At 44.0% G+C, this 10,806-nt stretch overlaps 1 long non-coding RNA gene across 1 annotated transcript; it reads right to left on the reverse strand.

Annotated features, from left to right (window-relative positions):
- Positions 1–5,885: 5,885 nt before the first annotated feature.
- Positions 5,886–10,438, reverse strand: LOC109781919 (uncharacterized). Its single transcript, XR_002237421.3, has 5 exons — positions 9,722–10,438; positions 9,480–9,654; positions 8,456–8,554; positions 6,231–7,623; positions 5,886–6,100 (listed from the first exon to the last, which is right to left on the reverse strand). It is a non-coding gene; the product is annotated as an uncharacterized lncRNA (long non-coding RNA).
- Positions 10,439–10,806: the final 368 nt, after the last annotated feature.

Raw genomic sequence — 10,806 nt, forward strand, 5'->3', positions numbered from 1 at the left:
ATGAAACGTTGCAGCCCGAAAACGGGTCAGCACATGGAATATGCTGGCAATGTAACACATAGAGAGTAAAGAACATTACAATGCTATACGACATGCATATATGGCTGGTAGAAGGCTCTATGGTTATAGTTTTGCGAAAAGCCAATTTTTCCCTACTGCAAAGGAATAAATTTTATTTAACTATCATGGTGGTTGTTAAACATTGAGAATGGTTGACAGCATCCTCAATCCCAATTAAGTATCATCATCAAAACCCAACAAAATTAATTAAAGTAACATGATGATGAGATTCACATGATAATCCAGATACTAGATACTCCAGATGTTCATAACCGGGGACACGGCTAACGTTAGTTTATACACTCTGCAGAGGTTTGTGCACTTTTCCCCACAAGATTCGATCGCCTCCGCTTGATTCTCGCACTACATGATGTTTGAGAAACGGATGACCGAGACACAGTCTTTCAGAAGTGTTTGCACCTTACGATGTGATAGACCGTACCAACCTACATCCCCTACATCTGCTAGTCTACCACTGTAAGAGTTCACACAACTTAATCAACTATGCTATAGCCCATAATAGCTTGTGGCTGCACACGGAAGTTTCTAGCATGAATAATCTCATGATCCCTTTGAACCTGGGTGGCGGTCCAAAAGAAAACAGGCAATCCTGGAATACACAGGTACCTCAATCCACCCAGATGTGAGTTTTAGTTGCCACCTTAAAGTTAACCATTAATTAACAATCTCACATCTGTCATGGTAACACTCAAACCCAATCCACGTCTACTAGCATAGCATAGCAAAATAAGCAAACGTAGAAGTAACTCCCAAGGGTTTGATAATAAACAGGTGATAGGTACTACCTCAACTACTTCCCAATACCCACAATTTAATTAGATCCTAATCATGCATTGTTTGAGGATTGGTCTAATGCAATAAAACTGGGTAGTAAAAAAATATGATCAAAGTGTTACTTGCCTTGCTGATGATCCGTGAAACCTAGAGATTCGAAGTAGCAAGCGGCGCACTCCGGGTACTCTATCGCAAACAAACAAGCATACAATAAGCACTCATCAAATGCACAGGTAAAACTCAAATAAAATATCTAACCAGAAAGTTCAACTTAAGAACTCCGGTTTGCAAAAAGAAACAAATCGAACGAAGAAACGAAAGTCAAATGGCGAAAGAAACAAGCTTCCTTTACTAATCTGGATCTAAGTCAAATTTTACAGTAGCAAAAACTTGTTTGAGTTGGTTAAACGGAAAGAGAATTTCGAGACAAAACTCTAAGCGCTTGAATCGCCTGATTCCGATAAACGAGCGAAAAGTTAAACTAAAACGAAAAACAGATCAGAAATCACGATCTGAAATAATCGCGGAAAATCCGACACAAATAAAACTGACGAACAATTAAACGAACGGACGTTCGTTAACTGCGACTAACCGGTGAACACGTTCGTTAAAACGAACGGATCGATGAACGTTCACTAACTAACTAAACCGAAGAAAAAAATAAACCGATCTATAAAAAAAATCTAGGGTTTCAAAGAAAAAAAATAAACCGCACGGTTTAAAAAAAACCGGCACGGCGGCGGCTCGGCTACCTCGGTCCGGCGGAACTCCGGCGGGGTCGGGACGGGGCTCCGGCGGGCTCGGGAGAGGGCGGCGGGCTCGGGCGTCGTCGGGGGCGGCGAGGGGCGACGAGGGCGGCGGCGTACGGGGCGTCCCGAGGCGGCGGCGTCGGGCTCCTGCTCCGGCGGGTCCTCTCAGCGGCGGGGCGGCTTCGGGTCGGGGCGGGGTGAGGAGAGGGGCGGCGGGGAGGAGTATATATGAGGGGGGTGTTGCCTTGGGGAAGGGGCAAGGGGCGGCGGTGACGAGCGGGACTTGGGGCGGCGGCGGTCTCCGTCTCGGTCTCCAGGAGGGAGACGAGGCACGGGGCTGGGCTGGGTCGTCGGCTAGGTTTCGGCCCAGTCGGCGCGCTTCGCGAGTTTGTTTTAAATAATTTCGCCGAATCTAAAAAAATTATAGAAAAATAACTAAAAATCCAAAAATGCCAAAACAAATTTTCACCGTCTAATTAAAATAATTAGAACAAGATGAACATTTTCTTGGCCCAAAAATGCAGTTTTGAAAACGTGCAATTTTTCTAATGCAATTAAAATTGCAAATAAAATCCAATATTTGATTTTAATATTTTTCCTCCAATATTTCAATTATTTTGGAGAAGTCATATTTTCTCCTCTCATTTATTTTAATATGAAATATTTTATCGGAGAGAAAAATAATTAAAACCAAAAATCCTCATTTCACTATTTGATAAAAACCAAATATGAAAACCGGGAAAAATCCCCAACTCTCTCCGAGGGTCCTTGAGTTGCTTAGGATTTTCGAGGATTTGCCAAAATGCAATAAAATATGCTATGCAATGATGATCTAATGTATAACATTCCAAATTGAAAATTTGGGATGTTACAAACCTACCCCCTTAAGATGAATCTCGCCCTCGAGATTCGGGTTGGCTGGAAAATAGGTGAGAGTGGTTCTTCTGTAGATCTTCCTCTCGCTCCCAGGTGGCTTCATCTTCCGTGTGGTGACTCCACTGAACTTTGCAGAACTTGATAACCTTGCTGTGGGTGACTCGGCTGGCATACTCAAGAATCCTAACTGGTTTCTCCTCATAAGCCAGGTCACTATCCAGCTGAATCGCTTCCAATGGCACCGTATCTCTCAGTGGTATCTCAGCCATCTCTGCGTGGCACTTCTTCAACTGGGAAACGTGAAATACATCATGAACTCCTGACAATCCTTCAGGCAATTCCAGCTTGTAAGCAACTTCTCCCATACGATTCAAAACTTTGTATGGTCCTACAAAACGTGGCGCTAATTTTCCTTTAACTCCGAAGCGCTTCACTCCTCAAAGTGGTGATACACGAAGATAAACTCTGTCTCCGACTTCGTGAACTGTCTCCTTATGTTTAGAATCCGCATAACTCTTCTGCCTGGATTGGGCTACCTTGAGCCTATTGTGAATCAACTTCACTTTCCGTTCAGACTCTTTAATAAAATATGGTCCAATCAACTGGCGGTCTCCGACTTCGTCCCATAACAATGGTGTTCTACACCTCCTTCCGTACAAAGCTTCGAAAGGGGCCATCTTCAAACTGGTTTGATAACTGTTGTTGTAAGAAAACTCTGCATACGGCAAATTGTCGTCCCAACTAGATCCATAATCTAGCGCACAAGCTCTCAACATGTCCTCCAAAATCTGATTGACTCTCTCGGTCTGTCCGTGTGTCTGTGGGTGAAAAGCTGTACTGAATTCTAGCCTGGTTCCCACAGTTTCATGTAACTGATTCCAAAACTTTGAGGTAAACTGGGTTCCTCTATCTGATACAATGGTCCTCGGAACTCCATGCAAACATACGATTCTGGTCAGGTCTATTTTTGCCAACTTAGCACTGGTGTAAGTGGTCTTCACTGGGATGAAATGAGCTACTTTCGTCAAGCGATCGACTACAACCCATATTGAGTCATAGCCTGAACGAGTCCTGGGCAATCCTGTGATAAAATCCATGCCTAGTTTATCCCACTTCCATTCGGGTATCGGCAATGGCTGTAGCAATCCTGCTAGCTTCTGATGCTCTGCCTTTACTCTCTGACATACATCACAAACTGCTACATACTCCGCAATATCCTTCTTCATTCCGGTCCACCAGAAAGTATCCTTCAAATCCAAATACATCTTGGTATTTCCTGGGTGAATCGAATACGGCGAATCATGGGCCTCTTGCAAGATCAACTTATTTTGGAGAAGTCATATTTTCTCCTCTCGTTTATTTTAATATGAAATATTTTTTCGGAGAGAAAAATAATTAAAACCAAAAATCCTCATTTCACTATTTGATAAAAACCAAATATGAAAACCGGGAAAAATCCCCAACTCTCTCCGAGGGTCCTTGAGTTGCTTAGGATTTTTGAGGATTTGCCAAAATGCAATAAAATATGCTATGCAATGATGATCTAATGTATAACATTCCAAATTGAAAATTTGGGATGTTACACTACTAGACTAGCTCGTTGATTAAAGATGGTTAAGGTTTCCTAACCATAGACATGTGTTGTCATTTGATAACGGGATTACATCATTAAGAGAATGATGTGATGGACAAGACCCATCCATTAGCTTAGCATATTGATCAATCAGTTTATTGCTATTGTTTTCTTAATGTCAAATACATATTCCTTCGACTATGAGATTATGCAACTCCCGAATACCGGAGGAATACGTTGTGTGCTATCAAATGTCACAATGTAACTGGGTGATCATATAGATGCTCTACAGGTATCTCCGAAGGTGTTTGTTGAGTTGGCATAGATCGAGATTAGGATTTGTCACTCCGAGTATTGGAGAGGTGTCTCTGGGCCCTCTTGGAAATACACATCATAAGAAGCCTTGCAAGCAAAGTGACTAAGGAGTTAGTTGCAAGATGATGTATTACGGAATGAGTAAGAGACTTGTCGGTAACGAGATTGAACTAGGTATGAAGATACCGACGATTGAATCTCGGGCAAATAACATACCGGTGGACAAAGGGAATTATATATGTTGTCATGAGGTTCGACCGATAAAGATCTTCGTAGAATATGTAGGAGCCAATATGGGCATCCAGGTTCCGCTATTTGTTATTGACCGGAGAGGTGTCTCGGTCATGTCTACATAGTTCTTGAACCCGTAGGGTCCGCACGCTTAACATTCGTTGACGATATAGTGTTATATGAGTTATATGATTTGGTGACCCAATGTTGTTCGGAGTCCCGGATGAGATCACAGACATGACGAGGAGCTCTGGAATGGTCCGGAGGTGAGCATTGATATACAGGACGATGGTATTCGGACACCGGAAGAGTTTCATAGTGCACCGGGTAGTCATCGGGTCACCGGAAGGGGTTCCAGACCACCCCGCTAGGTGTATGGCACTAATGGGCCAAGGGGGCAGACCAGCCCACAAGGGGGCTGGCGCGCCCCTCTCCCTGGCCGCCGGCCCCAGGGAAGGAAAGGGGAAGGGCTAGTCCCTCCTGCCTCCCCCTTCTCATGGGAGAAAGGAAAGGGGAGGGGGCACCCTCCCCTGCCTTTCCCCACTCACCTAAAAAGGAAAGGGGGCGCGGCTTGGGGAGGGCCCCAAGTAGGATTCGGCCTACTTGCACTACAAGAAATATGTCAACTTGTCACCTTGACTATTGGTCACTGAAAGGTCATTGTTTTTCATTTGCGACCTTTTTGTGACCAAAAACAAAAGGTCAAAAGCTGGAAGTCGTAAACTGAAATTAACTTCTCTATGAGAAGGTCGTAGACGTTTACGACCAAAACAGAAGGTCATTGAACCCATGACCTTTTGTTTTGGTCACTGGCTGTCTGCCCAGGCCACGTCGGATCTAACGTGGCAATCTGACGTGGCAAAATTGCGACCAATTTTGGTCGTTGGTAAGATTCAGCCCGGTCCAATTCGGTGTTCTACATGGGCCAAGCCCATTAATTCAGCCTTTTATGATATTTTTTTTGAATGATGTTTTTGGGCCTTTTCTATAATGGGCCTTTACCTTTCCGCATAGTTTGTTTCCTTTTTGTTTCTATTTTCTATCTGAGTCGAGGCCTGCTTATAATAATTCTGAATAACTTTTCAGCCCAGGTTATTTTGGGCCATGGCATCTTAATAGTACAAGTATATTTGGGCCGTGGCCACTATCAGGTCCAGTAAGAACATTTTTTCTGGAGAATTTAATGTTCAAGTAAAATATACACAATACATTATAGCAAAATAGCACATACAACAGCAGATACATTTTCATTTCACTCCTACTATAGCTCACTACAACATAGACAGTACATGACACTTCATCCTTCATTTTTTTGCGAGGCACTAGACGAGTACATCTCACTTCAAATAAACAGTACTGTTCTCGGAAGCAAAATACGCCACCACACGCCATGGTGCACCATCTTACTCGATCTGGCCTCAAGAAACTAGCAGCGCTGCTTGCTCCTTTGGCCTAGAGCTCCTTGCTGTAGAGGATGGCTGAAACTCGGATGCGGAGCTCCCTGCACATGACATATTGTGTCAATGCTTGCAGCAACAGAAAGAACTCACATACCATAGAACTTGCACAGTAATGTATCAACCACCAAACAGTATGAAGCAAAAACAAACAAGAGGGGGAGGAGTTTATACCTGATATTCTTGAGCCTCTCCTTAAGCAAAAGCATCATCCAAGGTAATCGTCTAAAAAAGAACACTCCTTATGATTCTGGAAATGGACCAACACAGTAGTAGTGAAGCTATGCGGGAACTTTTTAAGCAGTTTATCGCTTCCTGGAGACACCAACAGTCTTTCCTCTCCTGCCCCAGTAGTGACGCAGACCACGATGGTTCCTGGGAAAGAGAGCAAGGTTTCAAGCATAAGTGATCGCTCATACATCTATGCACTAAGGAAAAATGCTACTGCAACAGTGAAGTTTTAAGGAATCAGCCATCAGGCACCAGCATACATCTATTGGAAACAGAGCATTGATATACAGATCAGCTGGGTCACATACAAGGTACACTAGAAAGGTATAAATGAATACATTGACAATCATCAATACCAGATTGCAAGAGATAACAATTATGTACCTAAGCAAGTCGACAATGGCATAGGGCAGGATATAAAATCTGGATACAAGTAATAGACAAACTAGTTCCAACAGATTGACTGAATTGAACTGCTATATAACCAAGTTAGAGCTGGCAGAAGTTGCATGTAAATAAACATCCATAGAGCTAGCAGTAGCAAAAGATGACTTCGGTCTCTGCTTGACTAATGAATCGGTACATCTTCAAGCGAAAAATCATGAAGATCACACTACGATGTCCCTAACAACAGTAGAAGCTCAGAGGTGTGACAATATTTCGTAATATATAAGCCTTGTCTACAACTTTCCGCTTAACATGCAAATAAAAATCAGCCACTTATTGCTTATTTCATGCTTCAATTTTTATTTTTAGTTTTGTTAGGATAATATGTATGCATAGGTACAGTCCTATACTTGTTTGGGAAGTCAAGATATTCATGTCAACAATTATATAGAGCCAAACAATCATTTAAGCATAGAAGGCACGTCATTTCTATATATAACTAAAGCATATTCAGCAAGCTACCGAAGCCAACAACTATGATTACTTAGGAAGGAAAATAGTCATCATAAGCCTATATTTCTTCGGGTTGGGCTCATGCACCACGAAACAACTTTAAAAATATAGAACCAATCTAGTAGGGGAAATTGATATGTAGTAGAGTTGCATTAACTAATATATTGTGCTAGCTAGTGTAATGAGATGGATGCAAACTCAGAATCTTTCTTAGCTTAAATAAGAGAAGATGGAAAAAAGAGCAGAGCCGAAGTAGGGGTTGATTGGAAGAAGTATCGCTTTATTGAAGCGATGCGAGGCTTGGCTTGGGTGACTAGCAGGTCCAATGCTGAAATGTTATTGAACATGAGGAGCGACAGCAACAGTCCCACTGAAGAAACCACATATAGTCCTTTGTTGCGGCATCAGAAAACATGTAAGTAGCGAGCGCAGCATCCTGTAAGTATTGAGGAAAACGAAATTGTTACAAAATGCAGTACATACGAACGAGATATGCATCCTTGAGAGGTCAGACAGACAGACGAAATAGCCTGGCGTATGTATGCATCTATGTAATGTATAACAAGAAAATAGCAGGGGTGGATGTATCTGTACTTGTGCAATGCAGATGCAGATGTGCAGACTGAATTTTTTCCAAAGTAAATACATACAGACAAATAGACGGTAAATAATGCTAGATGGGATGGGACTGACCATGAGAGTAGTTGATTCATTCCATTGTAATATATTAGCTAGTGTAATATATGAGACTATCAACCATCGAATTACAAAAGAAACAACATGAAATTGTTGTTATGGCCAAGCAGAAGAAATCTCCTACTAATAAACAGTGATATATAAGGAGAATTATTAAAGCATAGAATTATCCACAATGGCCATATGAATACAGGCATGTGCAGTGGCTAGGAGGATCAGAATACTGGCTTGGTTTCTCTGAAGAGAAATAATAGCGTTCATGTGTGTGTGTCTATTCTGATGAGCCATTACCATCTAGCCAACAACATGGAGATAATACACATTCTGGACCTAAATCAACATTTTTTATTTTGTTTATGAAAAAATGCTGCTGATAATATATGCCAACGGTATCTTTACCTACAAATTAGGTGGTGAGCTACATGAGGTAAAAACTGAGATGACATTCAATCATCCGGTAGCAAAACAAGCTTACTAGCTAGCTAGTACACTAGAATATGACCATCCAACATGCACACACGCATCATGCAGGAACATGTATGAACATTTTTCTGTAAGGGGGACATCAAGACCCTGTTTTGGAAGGACAAAAGAGCTCTTGAACGAGTTCTGGTCATCAGGTGCTTCTTCACCATCAGGCTCATTTGCTGCTGCTCATCCTCCTACTCCATCTACATGAACAAGAGAAAGTTAGTTGTTTGCATGGAATTCACTTAATAAAACAGTGGGTCAAGCTGAAAATATGTAATACAGATAAGAGTCCTAGGTTATGTCTGTACAGAACAGAGCAGCGGCAAGAGTAATGCAAATCACTGACCAAAACAGTGGGTCAAGCTGAAAATCGGTAACAGAAATTGCAGGATTGAGTATATCAAAACATGTCAGCCATTGATAACGCCAATAAGAAGCCAAAGGCGAAAGATGCTTTGTTTTTGCTTGGAAACTAAGACTGAGTTGCCGGCTAGCTAGTGGAGTGACATGTTTGTAATGGCAGTTTGGTACTATTGGCTGTAGAAATATGGGAAGAACACATTCAGGGTTGGAGGTCAGACACTTGCACGCCCATCTCCAAGGTTGGCTGCTAGTGCTCCATTGATTAATATATGAAATTTGAAAGGGGCTAATCTGACCATCAACCTGATTTTCTGAATACTATTACAGTCAGTCTGCAATAAATATGCAATAATAATGTATAGCCCCAGATTTTCTGAACTATAAAAATGATGTAGCAAAATCAGGGGTTGTAGTAAATGGTACCAAGTGTTCATTTTTTACTGCTCAAGCTAGCTCAGTGCTTCCTTAATAAACTGGAAAGATGCAGCAAATACGAGATTTCTGCATCATAGGATAACCTGATATTTCCATAAGTTACATTTGGAAGCTCAACTAGTAGTACGAGATTAATAAATGGCTCCAATGCGAGTCATTAGTCAGGCCATGCAATGAAAAGTATTCATCACTAGCTAGGATGTGTATAAATACTACTGTAGATTCACTATTAGCAGTACATGCAGTCTAATACAGTCGGACATTATCCTAGATGGAAGCCTTGTACTACTGCAGAATTACAATTGCGGATGAGGGATCAGAAAGTACCCTCAAGGGCCCATGGAGATTGCCCTAGCAGCGACCTCGGAGAGGCCGGTGATAAGGACGAGGGACGAGCAGGCAGGTCACCACCACCACCACCCCTGGGCGGTGGCGCGTTCACATCCTCCCACTGTGCCGCCGCACCAGGAGACATGGAGCTGGATGAGGAGTGCGATTGGATCTGGAAGGAGTGCTCCAATAAATCAAGGGGATGAAGGATCAAATCAAAGATTGAGGTCGCCGCTTACATCTTACTGACGATCCTAGCGCGGGCGTCGGGATGGAGCCCGGAGCGCCAGTCACCTCCGGCGGTGGGGCGCTGGTGCGTTCGGGTCAACCCCGCCTCCGGCGGCCGCGGTGGCGGGATCTGAGTCTTGGGTGGGGCGCCAGTTGGCGTCCACGCTCCCCCTCCCCTCGCCCCTCCGGCTCGTCAGCCATAGCCAACGAGTAGATCGGGGAGGGAGGTCGCTTGCTCGGGAGATCGATTGATGGCGACGGCGCCTGGACGGAGACGTGAGGGGAACTGGGCTCGGCGGTGGGACCAGCGCGGGGGCGAGGGGAAGGCGGAGGTGGCTCGCCTGCCCTTTTTCGGCGTGGGGCGTGCGGCATGGTGGGAGACAGAGGCGAAGTGGTGAGCGTGCGAGGAACACGGATCGGGGAGGTCCGAGGCCATGAGGAAAAGGAGGTGTGGCGCCGAGGGCGGGACGAGCGCGGCGGCCCTGCGGCGGAGGGCGCCGACCGAGGCCTCCGGGACGGGCGGAGGAAGAGCGGCAGACGTCCTCCAGGAGGCGAGGAGGAGCGAATGGTGGCGCGCGGGCGCGGGCGGCGGGGTCGGATCTGAATCGGGGAGAATGGATCTGAATCGGGAGGGATGGGATCGGCGGGGTGGCGGCGGCGATGGGGGAGAGGGAGTGCGTGAGGTGGGTGGCGCATCTGGAGCGCTAGGGTACGTGGGGTGAGAGGGTGAGGGAGTTTTCTTTTTTCTTTTTCTTTTTTTGGGACAAAGAGGGGGAGGGGTGAGGGAGAAAGGGCTGTCGTTGGATCCAATAGCATCCGACGGCGTTTGAGCACGATCCGCGTGACATGTCCATGGACCAATCAGAACGCAGTACACGTTATGACCTTCTAAATTGGTTGTAATCGACTAAAAATAAGGTGTTGAACCATATTTTTCAAAAAAAGGTGTTGAATCATAAAAACAGTTTTATGATATGAGAAATTCAAAAAGAAACATTCTCATTGTGTCACCAAATGTGACATAGTTTTTAGGAAAACTAACAAACTTGAAATTGGAATAAGACAAATATCTTTTAAAAATTGTTATGAGAAATGA

This window comes from Aegilops tauschii, chromosome 5 (assembly GCF_002575655.3).
Source record: "Aegilops tauschii subsp. strangulata cultivar AL8/78 chromosome 5, Aet v6.0, whole genome shotgun sequence".
In the NCBI taxonomy this organism is placed as follows: Eukaryota; Viridiplantae; Streptophyta; class Magnoliopsida; order Poales; family Poaceae; genus Aegilops; species Aegilops tauschii.